General features: G+C 28.7%; 1 protein-coding gene across 2 annotated transcripts in view; it reads right to left on the minus strand.

The window, feature by feature from the left end:
- LOC106677343 (organic cation transporter protein) overlaps nucleotides 1-18,702 on the minus strand; it is a 304,283-nt gene that overhangs the window by 94,530 nt on the left and 191,051 nt on the right. The window contains exon 1 of one of the 2 annotated variants that reach the window (XM_014415215.2): nucleotides 8,291-8,398. The exons of the other annotated variant lie outside the window; for it this stretch is intronic. The gene's annotated coding sequence lies outside the window, so the exon portion shown is untranslated. Of the gene's footprint in view, nucleotides 1-8,290; nucleotides 8,399-18,702 lie in introns of those variants that run through there. 2 annotated transcript variants of the gene reach the window in all.

Here is an 18,702-nt window from a genome sequence, read left to right on the forward strand (position 1 = left end):
ATATATAATATAAAAAAAAGAAAAATATTAAAGAACTAAAACAATAAGAAAAAAATCATGTATTTTAATATATACTGTCTATGCTTATGTAATATAAGAATAATAAGCAATTGTCCAACCAGTTTTAGTATGCTGTGTGCATGCAGGCCAATGGAGTAGGGCGACACTGCTTTTTAAATAAAGTTTTTCTCACTAAAAATTGTTTGATTTTTGTAAAACTAGGTGTATATCCGATATATCTTCAGGAGTATATCTAGGGAAGACGGGAAAATTAAAAATGGTGAATAGATTGTTAAGTGTTTTACAAGTAGTAGTATACGTCGAAATCGGTTTTTCCACTATTCCCTCCCACTCCAAGGTTTATTCCTTTTATTTTAATTTTATTTATTTTTTATGTCTTATTTCGTAGTTTATTTTCTAGAACTATTTCTTCGAACTTATTAGGACAAATTCAACACCGAAAAATATTGAAGTCGTTTTGAATTTCTGTACAATTTATGGTTGAATTGTCTTTTTTTATTTAATTTTTTTAAATTTTGGTATGTGTAATCATAAAAAAAAATATTCGATTCTCTTATGTTATAAGCTGCGTCACTGTTCCTGGACATTAGTGATGGAATCTAATTAATGATGTAATCGTGATAATGCACATCAGTATCCTTGATAACCTATGACACTAGATGTGATGGCATTAATATGTGACGTATCTCGTACGTAGAACATCAGTATTTCTGGGCGAATGGGAACCGGATAAAGTCAACGAAATTGTTTTATTTTAAACTTTTTCATTACCTCTAGATTAATTTATACTTAAACCATATATATGTTCCATACATCATAAGGAACAAGAACATCCTTCCAGAAGTAAAAAAAGTTTTTAATTTTATCTGATTTTGCATGGTACAAAAAAAAGTTTCAAGTTAATCTTGAAAAATCTGCACATATAATCACTCTTCCTAACAAATAAGTGAAATTTTAATTTCATATTTTTAATGGACATTTTTTCAATGGCTTTTAGTAGTACTCGATCTGGAATCTGGAAGTTCTTATTATATTTTATTTTCTTAACCTATTCTAAAACTGATTAAAAAAATAATTAAATATTTGAAAATAGACTGTTTTTGAAATTTTATACTTCATATGAAAAATAATCATATTGATCGGGTTTTTTGAAAATTCCTATAAAAGCACTTTTTTTTAACAATTTATATTTTGTTTAAAAATTGTATGTATTTATCGATATTGATATTTATCGATAACAATATCTTGAAATTAGTTAAATTTTACAGTCAAAGAAAAACAAAGTTTTGTATTTTTAAAATAAGTTCATTAATCCTTGGAGCTTGACCGATTACTTGATTTGACCGTGTTCAATTCAGGATTCAGAACCGCCATTGTGTAAAGTACCTTCTCTTTTGGCCTTTTTGCGAGGTTCTTCAGGTGAAATGAATATTTATTCGGGAATTGTATTTTTTATAAAGATATAAAATTATACTCTAGGTAAATCCGAGAAAACTGAGAAGTTAATTACTTCTATAACACATGACCTCTATGGTCGCTAGTAGAAATCAGAATCGAAAAACAAAGGCTGCTTAGTTAAGCATTACCCACAGTATTTAGCAACTTATTCTGCAATACCTTTAATAAGTGGGTAATCACGTGTTCTCGCTTAAACCAAGTTTAACGGACTTGATAAACATTTAAATAATTATCTTTAGAAAAAAAATAAAAATCTTTGTATTTCTTCAGGGTATAATCCATACAAATAAAGTTTAGTTTTATATGTTATATATATTTTTCTTTATTTTTTGTTAAACATGTATATGTGCGTGCGTATATATGTAAATTGAAGTAAACAGTAAAGTTTGGTAGAATAAGAAATAAAATAAACTTTCTCAAATAAATTGATAACGAAGAGACCGCTGAGGGAGTCACATATTTTAACGAAAATTTGTTTGTGTCCTAAAACTAAAAATATTTGGCGTGTCCCAACATTCGTCCCAATGGACTCTAGTAAAGAAAGTGGGATAATCATTCCACACAGCACACACGAGCCCATAATGAGGATAAAAACATTTAATGAAATATAACAAGACTACAAACAGTAATTATAACGTTGAAAAAAAAGTGTAAAAATACAATTAAAAAAAAACCTCTTTAAGAGCGACTGGGAGTGCATTGACTGGACGCATCTCCCCTGGAGACGTAAAAAGGGCTAGGTCATCTAAGAGGGAGAGAGACAAAGATAGTACAAGGGAGCACTGTTATAAATGGACAATTTGTAAATGCAGCCTTAATTGACATTATCAGAACTTAATTAAAGCAGATTAAAAAAAAACTAACTTCAGATTCAGCTCCAAAAAAGTTCTTTTATACAAATCTTCAATAGAACCAAGCAATATAATTATTTTTCATATGACGTGTAAAACTTCACCTAAATTCTCTAAAGTACAGTCTATTTTCAAATTTTTAATTATTAATTATTTATTTAATTAGTTTTAGAATAGGTTAAAAAAATAAAAACTTTCAGATTAGAGATAAAATTCACTTATAGACTGCAAAAAAACCTTTGATACAAATTTCCATTAAAATTGTGCTCATTTGTTGGAGGGAATGAATTTGAGTGCACATTTCTTCCGATCAACCTTTTATTGTATCGTGCAAAATTATATGAAATTAAAATATTTTTATACCACAGGAAAGACGGGATCTTCTGGTTCCTTATGATATATGGAACATATATATGGATTAAGAATATACTTGCTCATTAAGTATATCTATTGCTATTAAACAATCATATATCTGAAGTTTATAGTTCCTTATGTATTATATTTTGACGTATTTGTATCATAAAAATTTTATTAGCTGAGTTCGTTAGTAACAATGAAAGATAATGATTTTTTTTTAATTATCATCTAAAATATTTTTGGATTAATTAATATTTTTTATTTCCTTGAAAACTGGAATTCACCAAAAGATTCGCTAAAAGCAAACCACATGTGACGACAGTTTTTAAAGATAACCTACGTGATAACCTAGTACAGAAAAACTAATTAAAATCCGGAAACGGACTTGCCTCGTTTTGGAATTTCAAATTTCATAAACAGAGCGTTTCTTTTCACACTTTCATCTTCCAAATTTATAAAATTTTGATTTGATATTAGCGTGCGGTCTGCCTTGTGGGGGTATTGTCGATTTTCTATACTGTTCCAGTTTTTTTCCAGCGAATTTAACTAAGAAACTTCAAAATATATGAGGCGTTTTGTTTTATAGACCCTAATAATAAATCAGATTTTAAGATGAATTAATATCGGAAACTGTTTCATTCAATGGCATAAACGATCAAAAGCCGTTTTTTAACAATTTAAAATGTAAACTTTGCGGAAAAATCGAAAAAAAAAAACTACGGAACAAAATCGTTTTATATTTTTTTCTACATGAATAATCATAATTTCAGTTTTATGATGACGGATTATGAAAGAAAATTCAATAGCGAAAGGATTTTGTTCTTAACGGTTTTTCGATTTTCCACATAATTTTCTCAAAAAATCGTTAAAAACAACAGAAATTGTAAACAGTTTTCGACGATTTATAACATTCGTTCGACCAGAAAAGGGCCAGATTGACTTCGCTTTAAATCTGAGTTTAAGATTATTATAAATCCGGAAAGTACCGCATTCCATAGAAAATTCTAGAGTTAGGTGCGCTGGAGAAGCAAGATAACGGGTTAAAAAATTAATAGTTCCCGCAAAAGATAGACTACATACCAGTTAGTGTGTGTCAAATCAAAATTGGATGAATCTGGTAGGTGAACATTTATACGGAGAAACCTTTTATATTGGTTGTGAAATCTTTATTTATTTTTTTTTTTTTTGGCAGTAGAAGAGAAAGAAGCCAAAAACAGTCAAATCACTTGTGACTTGTTTTTAGCATCCTGATAAACCCTAAAGCTGAATTTTTTTTAAAGATATATTTTATTTTATTGAAGAGAATTAATAAAATCTGCCACAAATTGAGAGCATTAAGTATTAGTGTTCAAATATTCATTCATACCTTATGTACAGATATAAAAAGAATAAAAGAAAAAAAAAACAGAAAAAAATAGAAAAAGGAAAAAAAATATAAATGATAACAATAGAACTCACTAAATTAAAAAAAATATATATATAAAATAATAATAATAAAGAAATATATGAATAAAAGAAATCATGATTTGTATAAATTAAAATATGAACCTATATCAAAAATGTAATAAAATAAAACTAATCAAATATTAAAAAAAAAAAAATGTATGTACAAGAAAAAGAAAATTAAGTTTAAGTATCAATAAAATAAATATACATCCGCAGTTAGGTAAATACTAGTTTTCAAAGAAATACAATTTTTTTTAGCTTAAGAATTTCTACAACCATTAGATCAGATTTATTTTTAAAAAATAGAGAAAATCTCTCATAGTTCTAATGGAAATCAACCGATCAACTTCAAATTTTTATGGCTTCAAAAGTGGATTAGAATATATGACCTTTTTTATTAAAAATATATAAATAGGAAATGGAACAATTGGCACAGATCGGATTAGACTAGATCAATTTGAACTTGAGATAGAAGATAATGTATTTATGATCGCCTAGTAGCTTTTTATTACCTCCAAATCCAGCAAATGTGTACTTCTTTGTTATAATCAGAAACAGTAAAATACCGATTTTCGGATGGTACGAAGATATTTGAATTTAACCAAGTATGTCCAAACAAAATGATTTTCAAGGTGATCTAGAGGAATTCGCAGAAAAATGCACTGTTACAAGCATGAAACATTTATTTCTAAATTTTTTTTACTAAAATTTTTTTTTGTGAAATTCGTATAAAACCGATTTTTGTGGTGATGACATTGAAGGTAGTTTTAATTAAAATTTTTTTTTATTATAGAAACTGTAAAAAATATTTAAATTTGAAAATCTACTTTGTTAGGATTTTATGATTAATTCCACTGTCCTTGCAAAGCGCACTCTATAATTTTCTAAGAATTTACAATTTTTAAAAATTATATTAATGGTTTTAGTTTATTTGCTTTCTACCGACTGTGGAATGAACAAATGGCACAGTGATAAAATTGCAAGGTCATCTAATTAAATTAATCCGTCTATATCTTTTTTAATAAAACGCAAAGATGTAAACAGTTTTCAAACAGCAAATGATATTCATATTTTTTCTCATGCTTGAGGTGCTCGAGTGTAGATGAATCAAAACGGACTTTTAATTTTATAACAATATATTTACTATATCATTGTTTGTGAGTGCACTCGAGTGTTATTAATTGATTTTTCGAGTATATCGCAATAAAGGCATCAATTAGAACAAACACATAAACAATTGACCATTTAGGCAACATGTGATATATTTTCTTTTATAAATCTTAAAAAGTCATAGTACAAATTCATGTTCATTTGTGTTCATAGGAGTCATCCCAAATGCATTTGTAAACAATTAAATTCGGGTGTATTCACTGCAGAACACTGTAGCCAGATTTTATGGGTTATATTTAAAACATAAATTTTTCCATATTTACTAAACAATACAAGATCTAAATAGGATTTTTATAACCATACATTAGAAATTTTCCGTGTGTGTTTAAAACATATATGAATAAAAGAGGTCCAAATGATAGTGGAGTAAGTCAAATCATGTTTGTTTTATTTTGATAAAGTGAATGTATAGTAAATGTACCTAAATTTTATATGTTGTTGTTGTTGATTTTTTGCTTAAAGGCGTAAAACCCTCTGGTCAACAACGCCTATGGGATGATAAAAGTAAAAAAAAAAAAAAATAGAAAAAAATAAAATAAAGAAATGAAGGATTTTTATTTGAAAGTTTTATTAGGATTGGAAAATGATCACTTCCGTAAAGATCCGGCAGGACGTTCCATTCTATAGCACTGTAGAGTCTCGAGCTGCAAAGAGAAATATCTATGGCGGAAAAAGTTCCATAACTGGAACTAAGAAAGGTGGGTTCTCCGGAATTTAGAAGAAGTAGATCTGAGAGGTCAATGAAGTTTTCTATTATTCTGCCTCGTAAGTTTGTGTCTTGCGATGCCCATAAAAGGTTATGCCCATTAAAATCTCCAATGTACAGAACTGGGTGATGTAGTTGGTTATATATATATCTATCAGATGTTGAGATTCAATTGACCGATCTTGTGGGAGGTAGATGTTACAAACGGAAAATGTGAATCCTAGATGGATAGAAACTGCTACAACTTGAAGGTGAGAGTTAATATGGATTTGTTCGGAATAGAAGGATTTATGAACAGCAATTAAAACTCCGCGACAGCTATGATTTGAGGTTCTGTCATCCTTTCGATAAATTTCAAAATCTTTTATGGTTATGTTCTCTTGTGGTGAAAGATGAGTCTCCTGAAGAGCTAAGGGTTTAAGTCATTTATTATAATTTTTAAATCATTGAAATGAGTTTTTAAACCATTACAATTCCATTGAATTAAGGCCATTTAATTATAAAAAGAGAAAAAAAAAAAAATACAGGAGATGTGGATTTAGTAAAAATTTAATCATCGTTAATTTAGGAAATTATTTTTTACCAGCGGTTTTGTTTTTCTTAGGCCTTCCTCTTTTATGATTTTGTAACTTATAACCATCAGCATCCTTTTTCCCGGGGTCCTCGTCGTTGGTTTAATATACATGTACCATCAAAATCAATTTTTTAAAATTTACCTTTTCCCATTAAACTAAACTTGACTTACATGACTATCATTCTAATCCTTTCATAATCTATTAGTATAAAATCATTACCAATTATTATTAGTAAATGATAACATTATATATGATTTATAGTGTCGTATTTTCATTTATAATCAAGTACAAATAATTTAATATATCATAAACATATAGTATTGATAATTTAATATGAATTTTGAAAGGATACTTAGTAACATTACTTAATAAAAGTACGTATTAGTAAGAACCAAAAGTACGTTTTATGGGTAATTTATAAATTTTGAATTCGAAAGGTTTTGTACAGATTTGTTCCCCTACGTTATTACAAGCAACCACGTATAAAAGAAAAAATATAATTTATAAATATATATTACTACATATATTATTTAAATATATTTTACGAATACTAAAATACAAGAAAGTGATACGATTATCTCGATAATCCAAGTTTGAATATAATATTTACTATTTAGCAATCACCTTGACAATACATAAACTTCGAACTTCAAATTGTACAGATATATGTACAAAAGACTTGAATGTGTTAAATTATTGTAATAAAAATACGAATTGGGGTAGTAAAAAATTAATTATACAGAATTAATAAGGATATTTATTTTACAACATTTTCTGTAACACATTCTCAAGGTGGATGTTGCACAGGTAACTAATTTAATATATTTATGACATATTTTTATGATAAAGGAGTTAATTGGTTAATCGAATAATGGTGTAACGAAATAGTAAATTAAATAACTAGATTGTATTAATTATCTATAAAACATATTTTAAATTTATTTAATTTTAAGTCACCTGATTAAAACATAAATCTTGACCATTTCGGATACACATCTTAATAATTTACCTTCATCTTGCAATTATTGTTAACAATTAGAATACAATTACAATTTAATTGTATGAAAAATTAAAATATCTGTGACCTAGTTGTGTGTTAAATTGGGAACGTCCGTTTACGCTTGTATAAACAATATTTAACAGGGCATAATTTGCCAAGTGTTAATCAATTATTGTTTTTATGGAGAATTTTGTTTGATTTTTTTTTTTTAATTTATGTATTTTTTTACGTATGTTAACAATACATATATATAGAATATTAAAAATAAAATAAGTATTATTAGTGATAATTTTATTATTAGCAAATTTATATTGACATAATATTTATAGATTTGAAAGGTTTAAAATGTTTATATAAATATAAAAAAGAAAAAAAAAATCTTATGATATTGAGTTTATGTATCAATGGAGACGAACATCAATTTTTTTTTTTCAGTGATTTTAATGTAGCTGTTGGTACGCTAGGTTTAAGTAAAAATTATATGCAATTTTATATTTAAGTAATTTGGACTCCTCGAAATTAACAGGAGCAAAGAATACTGTATTTTATTTTTTTGACAATGTTTATATTTTTATTTTTATTAATTACTGGGAGTTTTCGGACAAATTTAATGTAGGAATGTTACTTTTTCAGGTAGAACTAAGTACCCATTTCGGTACAACTACCCTCAGATTTAAACAGATCCATGCATACTGAAGTTGCTAACCTTAATATATGCCGAACAAAGGCAAAGTCTCCAAGAAGATTGTTGCTGATGCTTCGAAGACGAAGATTACAGAGCGTACAGACACAGTTGCTACTCCCTTGGAGACCTCGAAACTGTCGCGCGCCTCCATTGCTCTCTCTATATAGTACAGCTCCCCACCATTCGTGGTTAAGTGTATCTGTTCCCGGCACTTCATCAGATGTCTTTGTCTCTTTGTAATAAGTAGAAGACAATCGCAAAAGTTTTCGAAAACTGTTACCTCATTGTATTGATGAGGAGTGCGTTGCCAAGCTTAATCTGTACTAAACGAAACTGTATACTGAGATGAGTTATTGGACAAAGAAATCTCAGATTAACAAACCTCCATACCTACTTGAAAACAGAGGAAGACACGATTGTCAAGCATATGAAACGGTAAAAGTAAAAAAAAACAAAAACGCAAAAAGACAATCTATAAAAAATGCAAGTAAATCGAGTATAACTCGAGCAACTATAAGCTCAACTTATACCCATGAGAATGATGATTCGCATATGTGAGAATTTTCGAAGGCTGGATGATCCAATGGGATGGAACTGACCTAGACTAAACTTTTTCTGAACTGGGCATAAAAACCTGGAGGATGAGTTTCATACCGGACGGAAATGCTTGAAGACAAGGCACTACATGTTGTAGTAGTTTAGTCTTTATCTCATTTTCAGTGTATTATTTTTAATAATAAAACTTTATAATCGAACAAAAAATAAAATGCTTTACGGAAACTTTGAAGACTCCTATTTCAAAATAAGTAGAATCCAAAAATTTAACAAAACAAAATCCGACCGTCTGCCGTAGGTGGCGTTTCTATGAGACTTTTTTTAATAGGTCACATATTTTAATATTTCTCATCGCCTATTTAATTTAAATTTGATAACAAAGGCATAGACTACCCTATAGTGACCATCAGAAATCGAAATTTGTCAGCCACCATTTTCTTTGAAATTGAAATGCTGTAGTAGATTAGAGGTATCATTTGTCCATATGTCGGTCATTTACAAAGATCTATAATACCAAAACATATATATATATAATAAACCTCTGTATGTAACTATATCATTAAAATATAAATACTTTTTATCGCAAATTATCTTAACACTAATATCACTCACTTATCAACTATTATTTTGTAAAAAAAAAATTATGAATAATATTTAAAGTTTTTGGTGTGTAGCTTGTAACAATTTTTAGTGATTAAATTCCCAACTGAAACCGGTCTATTATTAGCGAAGATACGAATTGTTGAATTTAAATTTCATGTTTTTGGAAATCTTGAATTTTGGCAGGTTCAATAAGAAATTTGTTTCTTTTTATTATAACGTAAAGGTTATTTACTCCCGACCATTCGAGAGTTTCATTTGAGAGATGATGATTGGCCTATTAAATATTTATTAGACCGATATTATCAATGAGACTAAAAAAATTATTGAGTTACAATTTTACAAAAACAGGCAATGATAATGAGTGGACACGTAAGATCTTTTTTTTTTTTGTTTATTTATTGGTGCAGTGAAACCTATTGATAAGGACCTCTCGCTTTAAAGGACACCTATATTTTTAGGACAATTTTAATTATTCGGCACTGTACTGTATGTAAATATTTTTGAAAACTCTTTTTAGGCAGCCATCTAAATAGGGGATGCTGGCAACGAACATTTCCCTAAAATGATTTTTTATAATTATTAATTATACTACAATTAATATATTATTATTATTTAAATAATTAATAAATCATTTAATACATTCAGCAATATCTCTTTATATTCTGAAAGATCGAACTATTTTTTAATGATTTTCGACAATACTAATAATATAATAATAACTAGCAATTAAAAACTCAAATTCCAGGTTCAAAGAAAGACATTCAAGAATTTTATCAAAGACATTTATGTTTCACATATTCCTCTGTATGAAAATTGAGGGATTTGTTTAATGTGTGCAAATTGTAATTATTAAAAACATGGTACATTGAAAAGTATTGTAATGGACTAAAAATTGATTTTTTTTTTATTTATTGACTTTTTATTCACAACTGTATATAAAATACAACAAGCAAATTTGAAGTAAGATCATAATGATATGATATAGCATGTAGAGAAACTACCCATTGGTAGAACTCTAAAAACATTTTACAATATAAGGTCACGAGGCCATCTTCTTTTCAGACGCCTCGGAGGATTGCCAAGGATGGAAGAGGAAGCGAGGTTAGAAAGGGTTTGGGAGCTCTGCTCTACCCCTCACACGTGGGGGATAGAGTGGGGTCAGGGATCCTCAGGTCGATTCTGTAAATATTGTATATATTATTTTATCATTATGTTATTTTATTTATTTATTTTTCATACAGATAGTCTGATTATGTTCATTTGTCTATCCTTTTGTTTGTATATATTTTAAGAGAGTTTTTTTTTTATTTTATTTTATTTTTTTTATTTTTTTTTTACTCATTTATTTATTTTTTTATTTTAGTATGTATGAGATCATTCATCAATATTACCTATTGCCCACAACTGTGTGGCAGATTGTAATATCTATCAATAAATAAATCTATCAATTTTGATTTTCAAAAAAAAGAAAAAAAAAAAAAGAAACGGTTTGGGTGGTTAGGGAGTTAATAATGGAAGGAATGATATCGGGTTCGGGGTAGTTCGATTACATATGGAACATTTAGGTCTTTATGGATGGTATTATTTGTGAAAAAGTAAGGAGCATTGAGGATTTTACGAAGGATTTTGGATTGTAAGGATTAGATACGAGAGAAATTCGAAGGTTTAGTGGTGCCCCAAAGCTCAACTCCGTATGTCAAGACGGGGCTTATTATTGTCATGTTGATCAGTCTTTTGTAATGAATTGGAAGTTTTGACCGTTTGTCTAGTAAGTGTTGTAATAGTTAGAATCTGCGTGCAGTTTCCTGTCTTTTCAGTCTTGTGTGAGGATTCCAAGTTAGTCGTTTGTCAAGGTGTAATCCAAGATAACGAATCTGTTTACGACGAAGAGTAAAGGTGATTTGATGGGATTTGTTAGGATTTATTTTTATCCTCCAATTTCGGTACCATTCTTCAAGGTTTGTTATATGGGACTGGAGAGTTTGGAATACAGTCAAAGATTAATCATTAACTGTGAGCACACATATGTCATCAGCATACGAGGTAAGGATAGTGTTAGGAGTTGTTAGGATGTCAGCTGTATAGACGAAAAATTGAATAAAACAGTATTAACAATTGAGAGGTCAATTGTCAATACTGTTTTATTGATGTGGAGACATACCTAATAAAAAATATTACATATCATAAAAATAAACTCCACATACCTAAGATATATTTTTGTGTATTACCAGTACTTCTTTAACGAATTTCCATATCACTGTTAGATAAAGACTAGAGCCAGGGGTATTGTAATATAATGAAAAAGTACTAATTAATCTTAGAGAATATAATAAAAAATATTGTGTTATGTTCCTGATATGTTGATTTAATTTAAGTTGCCAATCATTATAATAAATTATACGTAAATATTTAATTTTAAATTAATACAATAATCTATATCAAACTCATAATAATTATAATTATGTTCATTCAATCTATATTCATCCTTAAATCTAGCAATAGCGAATAATATTATAATAAGTATGATGTTATAATAAATAATCATATATTCTTTTTTCTGGATTTACTGAGCATAAACCTTCTTCGTGAAAGGTTAATTTTCAGGAAAATGTTTTACAATGGTAAAATTACGGCATTAGATTTCGCAAAAGATCAATTATGGAAGAGATAGAAGAACTTTAATCGAAAAAAATAAAAAAAAGAGAAAATAAAAAAAAAATATTAAGGTTCAATAAATCGTTTAGTCGTTAAAAATTGAGCTGTGGCCTTGAGCGTTTTAGGCATGATACAGGTATAGAATTGACACCCCATGTAAGCCCAAAACGTAAGCTCTTAATTAAACATTGATATTAGTAATTCAAATATTATAGTTATACACTTTGTTGTTCTTAAATATTTATATATAAATTTGATATTATATTCATCTGAATAAAAATATATTTTCTCAACTCTTTGTTAACTTCACAGATTAATGATAATTTTTATGAATATATAAAATATTTATTAATTCGTAAAATCATCCCAACTCTCGTTGGTAAAAGAAACTACTCAGGAAAGATTTGAACAAAAGCCTGAAATTGTTGAGTTACTAACTTCCGATTCGCACTTCTTGATATTGATACATTACTTTGTAATTGTTATTGTAATAAAAAATAAAAATGAGGAGCAAGTAATTTCTAATGTGAAGTCAGAGATGTGAACTTAAATCCCCCAAAAATTTATAATTATCAATACATATAACTAAATTTAATGTTTTATTGTCGAACCAGAGTGTTATAGATTCAAATGATTAATTATGGTAGTGCTTTTGAAAGCTGTTCAAGCATTGTTGTCGAAGTGTAGGATCTCTTCAACAAACCATCTCACGATTTGCTACGTCAAAACATACAAAAAATATTCCTGTTTTCGTTTGCTCATAATTAGCACCAGCTAAACTAATATTAGAAAATATCAATAAAATTATTATGAGCTATTAAATACGAGTTCGTTGAAAGAGCGATGTATCGGTACCGTTATATAGTTTATTGTGGTAATTTAAGTTTAGGTTTTAAATGATATAAGGGGTTTGAAAGAGTTATAGTTTAAAAAGGGAAAAAAAGTCCGAAACAGTATGGAAATGTATTCTCTCAGCCTGGTAAAAAAACATAGGGAATTTCCTTGCAACAAACAATTTTCTTGTTGCGAAACTTAAGTAATGAAAAAATGCAAAATTGATTTAATAAATGCCACAATAGAAAGCAACAAAGTAGATTCCTCCGTTTCAAGTTTTGGATACGTTTATAGGAATACAGAAACATAAAATCGATTTCTCATACCGTTGCTTTATAGCAGTACTTCTGAGGAAAAAAAAAATTTATTTTTTTATAAAAAGGATTCCAAAAATAATACCGTGCTTTGAAGTTCATGCCCTATTGGGCCTGGCTATCTCAATAATTGTATGATTGTCACTAATTAATTACAGTCAACTGTAGAATACTTAATAGACAAAATAAAATATGAAATAAAAAAAAAAAAAGGTTTTTTAAGATATGCCACTATTAGAGTAATATGAAGTACAGGAATAAAAACAATTAAGGATTACTCTGTTCAACAATATTTCGCTTGGAAGAAAAAAATATTTTTTAGATAAAACAATCACTTGCAATCATAATGACGTTTAGAGACAAAAACAATTGACGTTAGTGATAAGTTCAAGGGATCTAAAGTTCCAGTATTGCATCGATCGTTTCCTATATTAAGAACGAATCAGGAAGTGACGAAGTATTTTTGGAAATGAAAATAGAAAGAATATTCCAGAAGGTTGCAGTTTAAGCTACCGTAGCAGTTAAAAAGAAAATAGGTGGAAATTTTGAAAAAAAAAAAACTGTAAATAAGTTTATAAATATAGCATTTTTATAATTATATATTTGTATCCAGCTTTTTTTTTTTTTTCCCTCATAGGTAATAGTTAATTATTTTATTAATTGTTAAATCATTTGTCGTACATTATACACAGAAAAGTGTTATAAATATTACTCAAATTTAAGTGTTTTTTTAAACTTCAAATGTTCGTTTTCCTGAATATAAATCGTTTACGATTAGAGGGGTACCAATGGATAGTTTCCTACGTGCCTGTATAACTCCATTTTGATATTACATCAAATTTACTTAATGTATTTTAAGGTAAATACAGTTGAAAATTGCAATAAATAAATACAAAACAAAATCGTTTATAACGCCTCCAAACTAATTTAGTCTTTCATTTGGTAGAATGAGCAATACTAATTTCAATATGCCAAACCTGTCAGTCCCCATTATCCATAAAGCATATAATTGAAGAATGCTCATCATTTCGTCAAGCCTTCGAAAATAATAAAATAGGAGAATTGGCCCTTAAAGACTCAGCAGAATCCATAAACAAAATAATAAAATATATACTAAAATATAATCCACCAATATCGACCAGTGTAAAAAGGAAATAGTCTACACTCAACTATCAATTGTCAAAGACAAGAAGATACATAAGGTAAAAAGGGTGTAATAACCTAGATGTTGATCGCTCTGAATAAAAATCTAATCTAATCTTTATAAACAACATAATTTTAATTTTTTACATATCTCATAAAAGTTATTTTTAACTAAACATTTTTCATTATAAACTAAGAAAAGTTAATTACTTATAATAATAAAGCAGGAAATGATAACAGTACCGCGTTAAGGTAATTAATTATCAGAAAGAAGTGAAAAAGTTGTACATGTACGGCAGCATAAAAACTGAAATGCAAAGCAATATTACGGGTTTCATAACAAGTTATAAAAAACTTAAGGACAATATACTTTATTACATCTTATAAATAAAATTCATAAATATATTTTTCATTGATTCATTTTATTCTTGAATTCAAAAATAAAATTAAAATACATGCATTAAGTTTTTTTTCCCTCAGTATTCGAGTTAAAATATTTAAGGCGAGTATATGTTGCACGTCACGATAACGTTAACAATCAAATTAGATAAATTATAATTTATAATTTAACAATCTTATTATAAATTGAATAAGTATAAATGGGAACGTATTTTTTGGCTTATAATATAACGTAGCCATGAAGTCTAACGAGATCGATATTAATGCATTAGTAAATAAAACAATCAGTTTAAAGAAATTATTTTGGGATAAAATATTTTTTTCAAAATATATTTAAAACAAGCATTTGTACCAACACAATGGTATATATTTATTCGCTTCTTTGATTTGATATCTCAGACAGTTAAAAATTAAATTACCGAACTTAATAATAATTAAACAAAACTATACCTTTTCAAAAATAATTACGTAAAAATTAAGTAAATGAATAAATCTATTAAAGTAGTTTAAAAGTTTCTACCATGAGAATAAATAATCATAATCAATAATAAATAATAATTTTTAAAATAAAACTAATGAACTGTATTATCCGTATAGTCAAAACACAAATAAGAAAGTTAAACATATTCCATGTATATAAAAAATTCCATACGAAAAAAGTTTCGATATAAGAATAATTAATAGTATGAATTATAAACTAATATGGTCATGGGAAAGGAGATAGCTGCTAAATATCCCATGTAAATAAGAATAAAAGAACACTAAAGAATCGGAAGGAGCTAACGTAATCGGCGAGAGTATGGCACTGGGTTGTGGAGTTCAAGGGCAGTCAAAAGTGAAACTGCTTTCGCCCAGACTGCTGGGCATTTCACCTCTCCCGTCACTATAGGGGATCCACGTGTGCGCTATTAGTCCAGTCAATGAATGTCAAAAGTTATCAGTAAGTAGTTAGTGAATTTATTTTGAAAAATTTATATCTCAAAAACCATCTGACGTAAAGATGTCTATTAGCACTGAAATTAAAACTAGTTTAATGAGCTATAAAGTAGTTTATGATGTTTTTCTTCGTAGGAGTAATAGTTTACATGAAATTTTCTAAAATAAATTGATTTATAGTTGTTCGGAAAAATTTCCATCAAATTTATATTCATAAGTGAATATCATAAAAACTACAAGCTCTACGAAGATAAGTGCCATAAACTACTTTATATATGTACGTCTTATGGATCTAGAGATATATTTTTTAAAAAATTCAACATTTTATACGAACAACTAGAAATTAACATTTTGTGAGTTTATTTTATCAAATATCATAAAAACTACTACTCCTACAAAGATAAATATAATTAACTATTTTGTATTAATTTCAACTAGCTTTTATTTGAGCACTGGCAGACATCAGTACGTCCAATGGTTTTTGAAATAAAGATTTTCATAAATATAATTTATTGTCCGAACAACAATAAATCAATTTATTTTAGCAAATATCATGAAAACTACTATTCCTAGGAAGGTAAAGGTCATAAACTACTTTATAGTCCATTAAACTAGCTTTAATTTGAGTGCTAATAGACATTTGTGAGTCGCATAGTTCTTGAGATATAGATTTCTCAAAATAAATTAAGTAACTACTAATCTTTGAGTTGATTTTTAAGAAATTTTGCTTTTTAAAAAGCTATATCTCGAGAACAATTGGACGTAAATAGCTCTTTTGGGGCTAATATTTCAGCAAATTTTAAAATTAATTATTTACATCGAATTAATAACCCATTGATAATTCAACCGCTACTTTAATAATAAAACCAAAGCTGTGATCTCATAAAATTTTGATCCATATTATTTTCCATTTCAATTTCAAACTCTCAGATGGGACTTACACCATTTTAAGACTAAGCTTATTCATCTCTTCACTAAACAGAAAATTTTCGTGTTGCGGCATCTTAATGATTGTAAATAAACTAGCAAGAATTTGCTTCAGAATGAGAAGATCTAAATATTAGAAAATAAACTAACGCCACTTTAAAAATTAACGCATTATAATAATAATAATAATAATAATACTTTATTTACTCTGGGACGAGTTCCTTTAGAATTATACAGAGAAATCAATAGATGAGGCAGAGGAGCCTCAGAAATATTTAAACAAAAAATACAAAGAAATATAAACAGTCTTTTTAAAAAAAATAATTATAGGTTACTTTCTCACTATTATCAGTTGAACAATAAAAATATATGAATAAATAGAAAAGAGAAAAGGAAACGATCTAAAAATAATTAAGAATGATATAATAGTTTAAATACATATTTACAATTATATTAATTTACAATTTTATGCGGTCTGAATGGATAGGAAATGATTGAACAGGCGGGATTTAAAGGTAGGGAGGGTATTGGAGCGACGGATGTTGGAAGGGTTGGAGCTCCATAAGGATAAGGCTCGGATAATGAACAATCCATCGAAAGCAACGGTTCGGTGGGCCCTTGTGTATAAATCTGAAGACCGTGAACGGGTATTACGGGAAGGTATAGAGGATTTGAATTGAAGGAGCTCGGAGATGGATGATGGACGGTGGGATTGGATGACTTGGAAGATGAAGGAAGCCAGGAAATACTTACGACGGTAGGAAGGATAAAGCCACTTCAACTCTGCATAAAAACGGGAAACATATACATAAAAACAAAATTAAATCTGTACCGCAACAACCCATGAAAGATTAGGGATACAGTACACTGTAAGGAAGTACTGCTACTGGACCAACGGATGTGCAAGGAAGTAATTTGGTCAGAATCATGCTCAACCACCAGATTTTTACCGAATTAAGGTAGACCACTTGAGGCTCGGTGGACCCCCGGAGGTTCCCCGAAGCCACAGAACTGACTCACGTCTACACTGGAACAGGAAATATTTATTTGCCACAGCCGGATTCGAACCCGAGTCCTCGGAGTTAATAGTACAATGCCTTACTTATGAGCTACCCACTCCTCATATCTACAGCTATAGATTTCCTAATTTGATAAAATTAATAAAAACTGATAACTGATTTTTAGTGGTTTTTTTTTGCCATACTTCTTCCACGGAAACAATTAGCGAAAAATGCCTGGTCACGTGAGATGTAATTCAAGACTTAACTAACCTTGACTTCGAAACTAGCTTTAAGACTACATTTGTGTTTTAAGACAAATAATATTTGTGTTTATTAACTATTGTAGATGAACAGGCGATGTCCTTTTGCAGATAATTATTATCAACTTTCTTTAGATTGTTTTTGAATGTGAAAACCGAAGAACTTGCGAAACTGCAATGCCCCAATGAATCCTAATACGACCTTCTATACACTAAATATTAGCCCAGTCTAGATAATATTCCTGGGACAATTAGTACATGCCAATCAATCTGTCGGTAGATACGTAGCCACTTGCACTGCCGAGCCCTCAGGACGAAGGAGGCCAAGAGCGAGGGCGAGGCCGCCGGCCGGTTCCTGCGGTTTCCTGATCACGCTCTGCCATCGTTGTGGGGGGAGGGGTACGTTAAGTTGAGGGTCTCTGCTTGGTTATAGCTCAAGAATAAATAGCAAGGTTTAAATAGGATAATAAGATAAAAGTTAATTTTTATCCATTTCCCTCCTTAACTTCTCCCTTTACATACCGCAACGTGCCGTATCTAAATTTTTAAGAGTATTGTGTTCGAATTATGGTTCCAGATGTTAATTTCTAATTTCGATATAGATTAATTGATCATTTTCAATGAGTGACGTCTCTCATTAGTTAGATCTTTTTACTTTAACTTACGTATATATGAAATATATGGTATAGGTAAGTATTGCAATTGTGAACATTTTGAATTCCAGTTTTCCAAACTGGAGTCCAAATAACTAAGTCTCGCAAATTAGTTTGTGTGTGTGTTTATCTATCTATATATATATGTATATA

This window comes from Halyomorpha halys, unplaced genomic scaffold, assembly GCF_000696795.3.
Source record: "Halyomorpha halys isolate HHAL.00 unplaced genomic scaffold, Hhal_1.1 Scaffold94.1, whole genome shotgun sequence".
NCBI classification, from domain to species: Eukaryota; Metazoa; Arthropoda; class Insecta; order Hemiptera; family Pentatomidae; genus Halyomorpha; species Halyomorpha halys.